A 16,286-nucleotide genomic window follows, 5' to 3' on the forward strand; every position below is an offset into this window, starting at 1 on the left:
AAGGCTGGCTTGCAGAATGTGACTTGGGAATTCACAGAGTTTAGTAACACTTGCCCAAGAAGGGCAAAGGTCAAGGGGCCATATTGCTTAGAAGCCTAGGACAAAAGTGAGGTATATCTGGAGTACGGCGGAGAAGAAGCATTCTTAACAGACAAACTGCTACATTCTGAGCTGTTTTTTTGACACTGTTGCACCCTGTTTACTTCCCTAATAAACCGCATAATCGTGAATACTGTCATGAGATCTGCGTGGCCACTGCAGTGGATTCTGAAACCAAGATGTGAAGCAGAGAGTGCTGCAGGAGGGGTGGTGTGTGTCAGAACAGGGTAAACAAGGTTGGCAAATGGAGGCATGTCTGATCTCCACTTCATAGGAATTGGCCTTGGGCTGATTTTTAGTGTGATTCTCTTTCCTTCTTGTGAAGCCAAGCAAAGCCACACAGGATCCACACATGGTTTTTGCAACATTATCAGCAGCCTTAAAAGAACTTGGTAACTTTGCCCAGACAGAAGAGCCTGCCTATGGGCACAGCTGAGAAGAGGCTGTCCTGACTGGAAGAACTGTTCCCTGATCATTTCTGACCCTAAATTGTAACCTCTAATAAACCTCATAACTGTGAATATCGTGTCTGACTTCTGTACGGACATTGCAATGATTATCGAACATGGCTGAATAGAGTACTGTTTATTTTTTGTAGTTCCCAAACTCAAAGAATATTGAAAAGGAACATAACTTGAGTCTCTTAAGGGTGCCAAAGCTACCATTTTAATGAAGTGTAAATCAAAGAGTGCAGAATTTGTTAGAGAAGGGTTAGAGAGAGGAAAACACCACTTCCATAAGACTTAGATGAAGAAATAATAGTTTCATGTCTTAATATTTGTGTTTAATGAAAGTTTCTATGATTTTGCAGCTATATTTTCTGACTTGCCTTCATACTAACATGGGGAGTGCAGTGGCTCTGTAGGATAAGCACTGGACTCTGAACCACAAGATCAGCAGTTCAAGCCCACCAGCTGCTTCTGAGAGAAAGAGGAGACTTTCTGTTACTGAATATATCTACTGCCTGAAAACCCTATAAAGGGTCCCTATGAGTCAGAATCAACTCAGCAGTACTTAGCAACAATATAACCATATCAATATATAATTTAAAACATCTCTTAAAACTTAATTATCTAATTTCTTTTCCTACTTTTAATTCTCTTTTTTTTTGTTAATGCTATCTACCAGAAATTTAAAAAAATACAATTAAGGAAATTAAGCATGTTTTCTCCTTTTCCTTTTCATCACAAATGATAGTGTACAATAAGAACTACTATTTTCAATTTATTTTTTAACCCAATAATCTGTTAAAGAGGTAATTCTACCAATACAGTAGGAGCTTCCTCTTGTGGTTTTAACAGATGAATAATTATCTATGGTAACACTTTATTTTGGAGTCCTGGTGCAGGGCTGTGTGTTAATGTGGTAGACTACAAAGTCACTTTAAACAGAAAAATGGGCGGTTTAAACTCACCAGTCCCTCCTTGGAAACCCTATACAGGGTTGCTATGAATCGATACTGACTTGACAGCATTTAACAACAACTATTTTATTTAAAAATTTTAGTTCACTAATTATAGTGTAGCGTAGTGGTTACGAATCGGACTGCGAACCTTAAGGTCAGCGGTTCGAAACTACCAGCCGCTCCGCGGGAGAAAGATGAGGCTTTCTACTCCCGTAAAGATTTACACCCTCGGAAACCCTGTACAGGGTCGCTATGGGTCGGACCCGACTCGATGGCACTCAACAACAACAACAACAATTATAGTGTAAGGAGCTCTGGTAGCGTAGTGGTTACGAATCGGGCTGCGAACCTTAAGGTCAGCGGTTCGAAACTACCAGCTGCTCCGTGGGAGAAAGATGAGGCTTTCTACTCCCGTAAAGATTTACACCCTCGGAAACCCTGTACAGGGTCGCTATGGGTCGGAACCGACTCGACGGCACTTAACAACAACAACAACAACAATTATAGTGTGGCACTGTGGGTTAATGAGCTAGACTATAAAGTTGCTCTGAGCTGCAAGGTCGGTGGTTCAAGCGTGACAGCTACTCTTTGGAAAAACCTATACAGGGTCGCGATGGGTTGTAATTGACTCGAAGGCACTTAACAATTACAATGATAATGATTGTGATTATTTGTCATATCTTATTATTGCCAGCAATGCTAAATTAAATAAGTTAATATATGTGTTATTCTTACGTAGTTTCACCGTTTCAGAAATTATAGGAATCTGATTTGGTAATCATTCTGCCAAATTTCCTTCCAGAAGGAATGCAGCCATTTCCATTTCCACTTGCAATATTTGAAGTGTCCAAGTAATATAGCAAATATTTGGAATTTTACCAACATGATATTTCAGACATCATCTTTCATGGCAATTTAAATTTACATTGCTTTTATGGTAATGAAGTAGATCATCCTTTTATTCTTCAAAGTAATTTTTATTTCTGTTTCTGAGAACTATCTCTTCAGGTCCTATATGCATCTTACATTACAGTGTTAGTCCTTTGCATATTATATTGTAAGCATTCTTTATTCATACGGGATGTTAAATCTTCTTATCTGTGACATGAATATAATTTTATCCCTGTTTGTCATTTTTCTTTTTAATTTATTATTGTTTCATTTTCCCATACAGAAATGTTCTGCTTATCTGTAGGGAATATTTTCTGTAATTATTTCTGTGATTCCTGTTTTCAGAAAAAATCCTCACATTCAGACAATATAAAATATTCCTGCATGAGTCCTTCAGTTACTCTTATGATTTTAGGCTACATTGACCTTTGCTTCTATTGGATATTTTTCTGCTATAATGTAAGAGGTGTGGGTATAATTTGCTTTCTCTATTAAATAACATTGCTGTTGTTGTTGTAAAGTGCTGTCGAGTTGGTTCCGACTCATTGCAACTCTGTATAGGGTTTCTGAGAAGTGGCTGGTGAGTTTCAATTGCCCACCTTGCGGATCAAACCAGCTTTGGAGCCCTGCGCATTAACCCACAGTGCCACACAAGGACTTTCAAAGTGTATCATTTCTTTCTTATATTTCAACGTTTGTATTTTTTGGCAAGATACTTTAAGCAAATTGAGTTTTTTTTATATTTTGCTTCCAAGTGTTCGGTATCTGTAGTTTTTAAAAAAGATTTCATTTCTCTGATTGTGGTTTCTGTTAATTCTTAATTGTTTTGAGTTATTTTTGTTTTAGAAATTAGTTCGGTTTTTGCTAACTTTTATATGTGGGTATCGTTATAGGTCTGGAATTGCAGCCAAATCCTTTGGCAAATAAAAGGATTTCTTTCTGCTGGCTTCCACTAGTCACTGTTGTTGTTGTTGTTAAGTGCCATCGAGTCAGTTCCAACTCACAGTAACCCTGTACAGGGTTTCCGAGGGTGTAAATCTTTAGGGGAGTAGAAAGTCTCGTCTTTCTCCCACGGAGAGGCTGGTAGTTTCGAACAGCTGACCTTAAGGTTCGCAGCCTGATTCGTAACCACTACGCTACCAGAGCTCCTTTTAGGTATTTCTAAACTAGTCACTAACAACCTTTAAATTAACGTTACATTTTAGGGTTTCATAGTATCATATAGTGGTTACGAATCGGGTTGCAAACCTCAAGGTCAGCAGTTCAAAACTACCTGCTGCTCCACGGGAGAAAGAGGAGGCTTTTTGCTCCAGTAAATATTTACAGCCTTGGAAACCCTGTGCAGAGTCACTATGGGTCGGAACCGACTCCAGGGAGATTAACAAAACAAACAAACTTATCATATAAGGAGTCCTGGTGTGGCGCTGTGGGTTAATGTGCCAAACTGCAAAGCCGTTTGAACTGCAAGGTCGGTGGGTGGTTCAAACTCACCAGCTGCTCCTCGGAAACCCTATACAGGGTCGCTATGGGTTGTAACCGACTTGATGGCACTTAACAACAACAACAACAAGTATCATATAAAGGAGCTCTGGTAGCATAGTGGTTACCAATCAGGCTGCGAACGTTAAGGTCAGCAGTTCGCAGCTACCAGCTGTTTCACGCGAGAAAGATGAGGTTTTCTGCTCCTATAATGATTTATGGCCTCAGAAACCCTGTACAGGGTAGCTAAGAGTGGGAACCCACTCCAGGGCACATTGCCACAACAAAGGATCATATAGGTGATATGAATAACAAGCTTCAGTTACCATTAAAGAAAGACTTGTGAACTCTTAGGAGTGATTTTATTTCCCTAAAATTCTAGGTTAATGAGGTTGGTAAACAGCTTCAGGGCACCTGTGGTTTTTAGCATCTGCTTGTCAAATTTGTTTTCTAATTATTCACCCTCATCACCTGTAGATTTAACTTACTTTTTTGAGAGCATTAAATTTGTGATTAAACATACCCAATAGACATAGGATCCATACACTGGAAGGAATATTCCTTTAGGGCATTTCAGCAAATATCTTGCTGACAAAGTTACTATAAAAAGATTCTTAAGATAAATGAAAGACAGGGGAATAGTTTAAAGCAAGAACAGCCTTTAAAATAGACTTATTTTAGGCAAAGACATTATGAACACGTTTGTTTGTAAAATGTAACGTGTCAGAGCTAAAGAAAAATAAAGTATTTCAGCAAATAATATCAATTAAAAGTGTGCAGAACAACCAAGCAAACAACAAAATAGAGTGAGCACATACAAGTATAAAGATGTCGAAAAGTACACGATTTCTAAGCCTTAGATGAAAAGTACCTATTTCTGGTTGTAGAACAAGAGTAAAAGATTTATGATTATATACAAGAGGGCTCCAAGAAGTTATAGAAAAGTTTTTCTTTTAATGCCAGTTTTTACAGGATTTTTTTTGAAGTCCCTAATGTGTATGATGTGTCCAGATCATGGGAAATTTGGAATATAATGCTCACAATTTTGGAATTTATTTTAAATCTGAATAACTGTAAGTGAAACACTGTCATTATGGAGAGCTGAGCTTTAGTAATGTCTGGGGCCTCATTGTTATCATCTTTTGTTTTCATTAGATGTTATGGAGTCATTTTTGACACCAAGCAAAGCTCTGTATAACAGAAGGAAATGTTGCCTGGTTCTGTAACAGCCTCACAAGCATTCCTATGTCTGAGCTCACTATAGCTGCCACTGTGTCAATCCATCTCATTACATACCTTCTATTCTAAGCTGTGGCCATGTGGCATTTTCAAGTCTTTCTCTAAGGCCAACTTGACATGAGACAGGGAGTTGTAAAGTGACAAAATGCTCCTAAATTGTTCTTCTCACCCACATGTGCCTGAATGTCGCTTATGTGCTCTTTGGGCATTAAGAGATGATTTTAAAATGAGTTTATATTTAAAAAATTACTCAGCAAACATTCAGTCACTTATTGATTATGGATACTATGTCCTGTATCAGATAAATGTGCAGCTAGAAGTGATAAAGAAGCTCTAGAACCTCTCAGGTAAGTCGTTATTCTGTAAGTGTTCTGATGAATGAAAGTGTTAGCTTTAGTTTTATAAATAACCACACACACATATATACACACATATATATTACTGGTGCTGTAGGATAAGCATTGGACTATTAACCACAAGGTTGGTGGTTCAAATCCACCAATGACAGCGGAAGAAAGATGAGGCTGTCTGTTGCCATAACGATTTAGTCTCAGAAATCTTATATAGCGTGCAATGAGCTGGAATTGACTAACGGCAGTGGAGTAGATTTTGTCTGTTTTAGATAGGAGTCCCTGGATTTTGTGTGTGTATGTGTATATACATCAGGTTGATATCAACTCACAGAGACCCTGCATAGGGTTTCCAAGGACCCACCAATCTTGGTTCAGTGCTGATCCTAAGTGAGAAACCAAGATTCCATGTATATATTGTTAGTGCCATTGAGTCTGTTCCAAACCATAGGGATCCTGTATAGGATTTCCAAAGAGCAGCTAGTGAGCTTGAACTGCCGACCCTGCAGTTCAAACTGACTTTGCAGTCCAGCACATTAACCCACAACACCACATCTGGACACTCTTTCTCTCTCTCTCTCTCTCTCTCTCTCTAGCTATGCATATTGTTGTTGTTGTTGTTATGTGCCGTGGAGTCAGTTCCGACTCATAGCAACCCTGCACAGGGATCCTGACTCTGTAAATCTTTATGGGAGCAGAAAGCCTCATCTTTCTTCCACGGAATAGCTGGTAGTTTCAAAATGTTGACCGTGAGATCAGCAGACCGATTCATAACCACTACACTACCAGAGTTCCTTATATAGGCATATATAATAGATAAGTTGTTGTTGTTGTCAGGTGCCATCAAGTTGGTACAGACTCATAGTGACCTTATGCACAGCAGAATGAAACACTGCCCAATCCTGGGCCAATCTCACTATCATTGCCACGTTTGAGCCCATTGATGCTGCCACTTTGTCAATCCATCTTGCTGGGAGTCTTCCCCTATTTCTCTGACCCTCCACCCTACCAAACATAATATCCTTCTCCAGCGACTGGTCCCTTCTGACAATATGTCCAAAGTATGATAGACGAAGTATGGCCATCTCGGCCTCCAAGGAGCACTCTGGTTGCACTTAGTCCAACACAAATTTGTTGGTTCTTTGGGCAGCCCAGGGTACTTTGAATATTCTCCTCCAACACCATAACTCAAAAGCATCAATTCTTCTACGGTCTTTCTTATTATGCTGTCCAGCTTTCGCATGCATATGAGGTTATTGAAAATACCATGGCTTACGTCACGTCAGGTGCACCTTTTAAAAGGTGACATCTTTGCTCTTCAACACTTTTAAAAGGTCTTGTGTAGCAGATTTGCATAATGCAATATGTCCTTTGAATTCTTGACTGCTACTTCCATGAGTGTTGATAGTTGATACAAGGAGAATGAAGTCCCTGACAACTTTAATCTTTTCTCTGTTGTAAGAATGCTGTTTATTGGTCCAGTGGTGAGGATTTTTGTTTTCCTTACATTGAGATACAATCCATACCGAAGGCTGTGCTCTTTGATCTTCATCAGTAAATGTTTCAAGTCCTCTTCACTTTCAGCAAGGAAGGTTGTATCATCTGCATATCGCAAGTTGTTAATGAGTCCTTCTCCAATCCTGATGACACGTTTTTCTTCGTACAACCCAGCTTCTTGGATTATTTGCTCCGCATACAGGTTGGATATGCATGGTGAAAGAATACAACACTGTCACACACATTTCTTAATTTTAAACCATTCAGTGTTCCCATGTTCTGTTCAAACAACTGCCTCTTGGTCCATATGGAGATTCCTCATGAGCACAGTTAAGTGTTCTGGAATACTCATATTTGCAATGTTGTCCATAGCTTGTCAAGATCCACACAATCGAAAACCTTTGCATAGTAAATAAAGCACAGGTAAACAGCTTTTGATATTCTCTGCGTTCAGTCAAGATCCATTGGACATCAACAGTAATATCCCTCATTCCATGGTCTTTTTTGAATCCGGCTAGAATCTCTGGAAGTTGTCTGTCAATGTATGCTGTTAGCCATTTCTGTACTATTTATAGTAAAACTTTACTTGCATGGGATGTCAAAGATATTGTCTGATGATTTCTGTATTACTTTGGGTCACCTCTCTTTGGAATGGGCACAAATATGAATCTCTTCCAATTAGTAGGCCAGATAGTTGTCACCCAAATTTCTTGGCAGAGATGAATGAATGTCTCCTGTGCCGCCTCACTTTCTTGAAATATTTCAATGTTTATTCCATCAATTCCTGGTGCGTTGATTTTTGGCAGTTCCTTCAATGCACCTTGGACTTCTTCCTTCAGTTTCATTGGCTTTTGATCATATGCTACCTCGTGAAATGGTTGAACATTAACTATTTCCTTTTGGTACAGTGACTCTGTGTATTCCTTCTATCTTCTCTTGATGCTTTCTGCATCATTCAACAGTTTGCCGAGAGAATCCTTCAATAATGAAATTGAGGATTGGATTTTTTTCTTCAGTTCCCCCAGCCTGAGAAATGCTGGGCGTGTTCTTCCTTTTTGGTTTTCTGACTCCAGATCTTTGAACATTTTGTTGTAATATTTGTCTTTATCTTCTGGAGCTGATCTTTGAAATTTTCTGTTCAACTCTTGTCCCTCCTCATTTCTTCCATTTGCTTTAGCATCTCTACACTGGAGAGCAAGTTCCAGTGTCTCTTCTGACATCTATTTTGATCTTTTCCTTCTTTCTTGTCTTCTTAATGACTTTTTGCTTTCTTCATATATGAGGTTCTTGATATCATCCCACAACTCTTCTGGTCTTTGGTCTTTAGTGTTTAATGTATCAAATCTGTTCTTCAGATGATCTCTAAATTCAGGTGGGATATATTCAAGGTCATATTTTGGTTCTTGTGGACTTGTTTTCATTTTCTTCAGCTTCAGTTTGAATTTGCATATGAGCAACTGCTGGTCTGCTCCACAATCTACCCCTGGCCTTATTTTGACTGATGATATGGAACTTTCCCATTGTCTCTTTCCACAGATGTAGTCAATTTGATTTCTATGTATTCCATCTGGCGAGGTCCATGTGTATGGTCTTCTCTTATGCTGTCTTAAGAAAGTATTTGAAATGAACAAATCATTGGTTTTGCAGTATTCTATCATGTGATCTGCAGCATCATTTCTATCACCAAGGCCATATTTTCCAACTACTGATCCATCCTCTTTACTCCCAACCTTTGCATTCCAATCACCAGTAATGATCAATACATCTTGATTGCATGTTTGATCAATTTCAGATTGAAGAAGTTGGTAGAATTCTTCTATTTCATCCTCACTGACTTTAGTGGTTGGTGCATAAATTTGAATAATAGTGGTATTAATTGATCTTCCCTGTAGGTGCATGGATATTATCCTATCACATACAGTGTTGTACTTCACAACTGATCTGAATAACTGATGTGCAACACCATTCCTCTTCAATATGTCATTCCAGCATAGTAAACCATGTGGTTGTCAGAGTCAAGATGGCCAATACCATACCATTCTAATGCCTAAGATATTGATGTTTATATGTTCCATTTAATTTTTTACAAGTTCTAATTTTCCTAGATTCATACTTAGTGCATTCCAAGTTCTGATTATTAATGGATGTTTACAGCTGTTTCTTTTCATTATATATGGTGGTGGTGGTTATGTGTCGTGGAGTCAGTTCAGACTCATAGCGACCCTGTACAGGGTTTTCAAGGCTGTAAATCTTTACAGGAGCAGAAAGCCTCACCTTTCTCCTGTGGAACAGCTGGTAGTTTTGAACTGCTGACCTCGAGGTTAATAGCCTGATTCATAACTACTATGCTATCAGAGCTCCTTTCATTATATATAGTGGTGGTTATATGCCATCAAGTCTGTTCTGATACATAGTGACCCTGTATAGGGTTTCTGAGACTATAAATCTTTACAGAAACAGAAAACCTCATGTTTCTCCCACGGAATAATTGGTAGGTTAGCACTGCTAGCCTTGCAGTTAGTATCCCAGCTTGTAATCTATGATCCTATCAGAGCTTCTTTATAGATATTGTTGTATAGTGTCATTGAGTCAGTTCTGACTCATAGCGGCCCTATACAGGGTTTTTGCAGAGCAGCTGGTGAGTTTGAACTGCCTTGCTGCTCAAACAGACATTGTGATCAAATGCTTATCCTAAAGCACTACCAGGACTATACATGTGTTGTTGTTATGTGTCACGAAGTTGGTTCCGACTCATAGTGACCCTGCACAGGGTTTTCAGATTGTAAATCTTTATGGGAACAGAAAGTCTCATCTTTCTCTCACTGAATAGCTGGTAGTTTTGAACTGCTGACCCTTAGGTTAGTAGCCAATTCGTAACCACGACGCTACCAGAACTCCTTAGGACTATACATATAGGTAGTTATATATGGTGGTGGTTGTGTGGTTGTGGCACTGGTTCCAACTAATAGCGACTCTGTACAAAGTCAGTTTGAATGGCAAGGGTGGCAGTTCAAGCTCATCAGTCGCTCATTGAATACTTTGAACAGGGTCACGATGGGTTGGAAATGAATCAATGGCATTTAACAACAGCATAGGATTTCTGAGGCTGTAAATCTTTATGGGCGAAGAAGAGGTTGGTAGATTCAAACTACTGACTTTATGGTTAGCAGCCTAACTCATAATCAACTACACCACCAGCATTCCTTATATGTGTGTGTGTGTGTGTGTGTATGTATGTATCTCTATCTATCTATCTATCTATCTATCTATCTATCTATCTATCTATCTATCTATGTTTTGGTGTGGCACTGTGGGTTAATGCACTGGACTGAAAAGTCAGTTTGATACACAAGGTCGGCAGTCCAATCTTACCAACCTCTCCTCAGAAACCCCATAGCTATGGGTAGCTATGGGTCAGAAGCACTTGACAACAACAATATATATATACACACACACACACACACACACACACACAAGTCCTGGCATGATGCTGTGGGTTAATGCGCCGAATTGCAAGGTCAAGATATCATGGTTAAGTGGGAAATGGTGCAGGTGGCTTTTGGAAGATCTTCATTCTAAGCAGCTTTAAGGGAAAACATTTCATTTTGAAGTTAGGGCCTTCTTTCTTCAGTTTTCTGTAATCCACATTCACTGAGGAGATTTTGCTTTGATCATTGAGACCCAGTTTGTTCCATGGTTCTGGGTTATTCTTTCTGTCTCAACTAACATCTGGATTAAACAATGGCAGATGCATGGCACACAGTGCTTCTCCAGTACTTCCATGGTTCTTGGTTCTGTCAGAGCATGTTTGCGGAGGAGGTCTTGGGTCCGGGAAGAGAAAATAAAGTTGGCAAGCCCAGAACCTAGCACTCCCTCATGTATTCTGAAATTTAATGCAAAGGATTTTGCCTTACTTTCTTAGCTGTCACTGACACTTATTTTGACACAGATAAGAATTTAGAAATCTCCAACTTAATCCCAAAAAAAGACAACTATGACACAGATACTGGAGTCTCAGAATTTGGAGATTCTAAAAATCATCTTCAGTTCTAACCATTAATCATAAGTCTTTTCTTTTTTTTGTATGGACAAGTGGTTAATAATGCCCCAATTCTTATAGGAAAGAGATTGTCTTTGTACTTGGACCTTAATTGTGTCTCCTGCTTGTTTAGACAACTAAGAGGATTTAGAACAGAGCCCTAACTTTGTGCAATGTTACTTGTAGAAATTCAAGTCCTGTGCCTGGAAACCAATACTTTGTGATAATTTTACAAACTTGGCAACATAACTGCATGGTTACATGTCAAAATATGCCTACTTTCGTAGCCTATATATTATACATGAGCACATTTTTTTACTTATTACCAATGTACTTTGCTCTATACTAAATTTCTCTGATTTTCATCTTTACTGCTTACTTGACTAGAATTTCTTTTAGCACCTGCTTTGGTGCTGTTTAAAACTTCAATTCCAATTTTTTTTTTTTTTTTTTTTGTAGCTTAATATGTCTGACCTGTCAAACTGTACTCAAGTACAATTTTTCCATCTACTTTTCAAAAGATTACCATTAGAAGAGTGTTTGAATGTTGACTTTAGAGGAGAGTTTGGAAGTAAGGATGCTGCATTAAAAATGACTATCAGTTTGGAGGTTTAAAACAAACAATTCAAATGTATTATGCCGTTGTGTCTATGGTTCCAGAGTCTAGGCATGATTTAACTGGGTGCTTTGCTCCAGGTCTCACACAACTGCAATCTAGATGGTAGCCAATCTGTTTATATGGGTGTTGGAAAGGTTCAGTTCTTTCTGATTGTATGACCGAGGTCACTGCTTTGCCTGCTGTCTACCAACTGGGTGAAACTCTCAGAAACTATATGTCCCTACAGCTACTTGCTACTTAACTCTCATAACCTTGCAACTTACTTCTTCAAAGTCAGCAGGAGCATCTCTTACTGCAGTCTGCTCCATAGAATCTTATATAGCATGATATTATCAAGGAAATAATTTCCATTGGGTTTTTCATATGCTGTTTGCTAGAAGGAAGTTTGGTTCTATTCATACTCAAGGGGAGGTGATTATACAGGTGCATGACTCATTTAGCACCATCTTATAATTCTGTCTACCACAGACACCAATTTGACAACTAGAGAACAAAGAAAAACATCCATGGCCAGCAACTCTCCTCAATTATTTTTCTTTCAGACCAAGGTGTACTAATGCACTGGACAGTAAGATCATTTTGAACTGCGGGGGTGACAGTTCAGGCTCACCAGCCACTACTAGGAAACCCTATGCAAGGTCACTATGAGTTGGACCCTGCTATGATTCAGAATCAACTCAAAGGCACTTAACAATAACAAACATATTCTTAGAAATCACTAAGTTTTAATTAATCAAGTATTCTCAAATAAATCCCATTGTTAGATGAAAAAATTATGTTTAGTTTTGTTTTAATGGGCATCTTACTGTTTCTGCGGTTGTTTTAGTAATGTAACCCATGGAGAATTATGGTGGTGGTGGTGATGTGACGTGGAGTCGGTTCCAACTCATAGCAACCCTGTATAGGGTTTCCGAGGCTGTAAATCTTTACAGGAACAGAAAGCCTCATCTTTCTCCTGCAAACAGCAGGTAGTTCCGAACTGCTGTCCGTGAGATTAGCAGCCCGACTCATAACCATTATGCTACCAGAGCGTCTTACCTAGAATTATAAGACTATATATATGCTCTATATTATAACAAACTGGGCAGAACTGACTTGAAAACCTGTAGGTGGCCTGTGGAATCATTTTCTTTGCATAGCTATTTTTGAGCCAACAGTGGCTAACAGGTAATGGAACCTGACTTGTTTGACCACAATTTGTTTGTTTTAGTGTTAAAGGGGAAGACTGTTTTCAACTTTAGGACTCATGGTGTGGTGCTGTAAAGTAAGTGCTGGACTTCGAACCAAAAGGTGGGCTGTTCAAACCCACCAGTTGCTCCTCAGAAACCATATATAGAGTCTCATGAGTTAGAGACAACTCAAGGGCTCTTAACAATAGCAGCAACAATTTGTCAGTTTTCAAAGAAAACTCAAATTTATCAAGAAATATGTTGCTGTGCAAATTCATTTACAAAATCCTTATTCATTTTATTAAATAGAAAGTAACTATTAAAATTGTTTAACTTTTTTTTCCCAATGAAAGCTAATAGTGCATATGAAAGCACAGATGATCAGAGTGAATAGAAACCTAGTCATAATGTGATCTGTTAAGGCATCAGCTTTTCCACTTTCTAAATATGGTACATAAATTCACCTTAAATTTCTGTAATAAAATTTAAATATTCTAGAGATAAGAATGCCCAATTTACATTATTAAAGCATGTTTCCATAGTGGACACCAGAGTTAGATGATTCACTAATTCACTTATTCAACAAATATGTTTCATTACTTCTAAGTACGAGGCACTCTGCTAAGCCCTGGGATGGAAAGATCAGAAGAGACATGCTTACCATTTCCCACCCACTAAACTTTAAGTGTGGCACTGTAAGATAAGCAGGGGACTGCTAAATGCAGAGTCAGCAGTTTAAACTTATCATCTGCTCCTTGGTAACCCTATACAGCACCACTATGAGGCAGAAATGATTCATTGTACCTTAACAAGGAGCCCTCGTGGCTTTGTAGGATAGGCATTGGACTGCTAACTGTAAGGCCAATGGCTCAAACTTGCTATCTGCTCCTGGAAACCCCATACAGGGTCACTGTGAGTCAGCACTGACTTGTTGGAACCAACTCGTCGGAACTTAACAAGAAGAAAATTGAGAAGGGGTCTAGTGGCTTTGTAAAATAGACACTGGACTGTGAACCCACCAGTTTCTTTTCAGGAGAAAGATGTGACCTTCTGCTCCTGTAAGAGTTTACAGACTCTGAAACCCTCTACAGTCTTGCTATAAGTCAAAACTGACTTGATGGCAGTGGAAGGGAGATTGAGATAATTAAATGCACAATTATTCAAGTTTGGTACTTATTACAAGTGCTGGTGGAACAGTGGTTAAACAAAACGCCAAAAATTAGAACCCACCTGGCAGCACCACAGGAGAAAGATCTAGCATTCTGCTATTGTCAGTTTTACTCTGTCCTGTAGTCCTTGGGTGGACAAGTGGTTAAGTTCAACTACTAACCAGAAGTTGGCAGTTTGCCCCCATCAAGAGACCCCTTGGAAGAAAGGCTGGTGATCTTTTTCTGAAAGGTCACAGTGTTAACACTATGAAGTTCAGTTCTATGCTACAAAACATGCAGTCAGCATGAGTCTCAACTAACTCAATGCCAATTGCTTTATTTTTGTGTTGTTTGTTTTTTTATGCTACCTCTTAGACTCGTGTAGTAGCTTGAGTGGAATACACAAAATATGTTTTCACAGAACAGTAAAAGTTGAATAGAAGAGTAAATATCAAGATTTGAGGAATATCAAAATTAAAAGATAAAGGCCATTTGAAAGTACTAAACACAGGAAATTAAGTTCTAAACTTGACAACTGTGAGAGAAGCCTGGGGTTTGAGTTATCTGTAATTCTGATGGAGATGGCAAAAAATGAGACAAGAGTTACGTACACTCTTATGCAGCACATTCTTTATACTGCAGGCCGCACAAAGATAGATTCAAGGGAAAAATCATCAATAGATTAAAGGCAGTAGATAAAATAGTTTTTTGAAAATATAATATGCAAAAGGTATAATTTCACACCAAAACAAAACAAAAAACACTTATTGAGTCAATTCTAATACATTGTTGTTGTTGTGGGCTGTCAAGTTGATTCTGACTTATAGTGACACTGTGTAGGGTTTCTGAGGAGTGACTGATGAGCTTGAACCATTGACCTTGCAGTTCAAATTGAACTTGAGGTCAAGTGCTTATCCACATAGTTTCCAAGACTGTAAACCTTAACAGGAGCAAATAGTCTCATCTTTCCATCCAGAAGCACCTGATGGGTTTGAACCACCAACATTGTGGTTAACAGACCAACACCTAACCACAATGCAACCACAGTTCCTTATTTCAAATGTTACTCATAAATTCCAATGGAAATATGTTAAAACTATTGTGTTACTAAAATAAGCATTCCAATGCGACTAAACTTAATATTATCTATAATTGTACAACTTGACATCATATGCTTTTCAATATGATGAACTAAGAAGGACATAATATCACCCAGGTATTATTCCTTCTAATCATGAAGAAACAATAAGACAGATGCAAATTATGTGACAGTCTGTGAAACAACCTCCCTGGACTCTTTAAAAGTGTCAATATTCTATAAGACTTTTTTTTTTTTTTAAGTTGTTATCGTGAATTGAGTGAAAGTTTACAGGGCAGATCATCAGTTTTACATTTAACAAATCATATACTTTCTTTCATTACAATGATTATAATACCCTCCATGTACCAGCAATTAACAGCATTTCTCTCTATTCATTTTAGCTCTTTTTTCAACACTCAGGCATATATAATAATTTAAACCAACAAAGGGCACATTCTGCAAGCATGCCTCCTGGCCGCCAGCTCTCAGTTCCTCTGTTTCCATGACTCTTAAGAGTCCTCAGCTGCTCCCTCTCTCCATGTTCTCATCTCGGCCTCCGTCTCTGGTGTCGCTGCTTCTCTGGATAGGGTCCCACATTCTGCTTGTGTTCTTCTCCCTCAATGGTCCTAAAGTCCTTTGTTCCTGGAATGTAAACTTAACTACTCCCACGTTTTTGTTAAAAAAACTTTGACCTTTACAATTGTGGCAGTCTCAATTAGTCACGATAACAATTGCTGTTGTTGTTAGGTGCCATCGAGTCGGCACCCACTCATAGCGATCTTACGCTCAGCAGAACAAAACAATGTCTGATCCTGGGCCAACCTCACTACTGTTGCCACACTTTAGTCCATCAATGCTGCCACCTGGCCAATCCATCTCGTTGGGGGTCTTCCTCTTTTTCTCCGACCCTCCATCTTACCAAACATGATATCCTTCTCCAGAAAATGCTCCCTCCTGACAATATGTCCAAATTATGAGAAACGAAGTTTGGCCATCTTGGCTTCTAAGGAGCACTCTGGCTGCACTTCTTCCAAAACGAATATACTGGTTCTTTTGGCAGCCCAAGGCACTTTCAATATTCTCCTCAAACACCATAACTCAAAGGCATCAATTCTTCTACAGTCTTCCTTATTCACTGTCCAGCTTTCGAATGCATATGAGGTGATTTTAACTACCATGGCTTGGGTCAGGAAACCGTAGTGCTTCAGCTGATAGTACAATTAAGTGTTTCGGAATACTCATACTTCTCAATGTTGTCCATAGCTTGTCA

General features: G+C 38.8%; 1 pseudogene; it reads left to right on the forward strand.

Annotated features, from left to right (window-relative positions):
* Positions 1–451: 451 nt before the first annotated feature.
* The window catches only part of LOC102832432, a 139,241-nt pseudogene continuing 123,406 nt past the window's right edge, over positions 452–16,286 (forward strand).

Source organism: Chrysochloris asiatica, unplaced genomic scaffold (assembly GCF_000296735.1).
Source record: "Chrysochloris asiatica unplaced genomic scaffold, ChrAsi1.0 scaffold00017, whole genome shotgun sequence".
NCBI lineage: Eukaryota > Metazoa > Chordata > Mammalia > Afrosoricida > Chrysochloridae > Chrysochloris > Chrysochloris asiatica.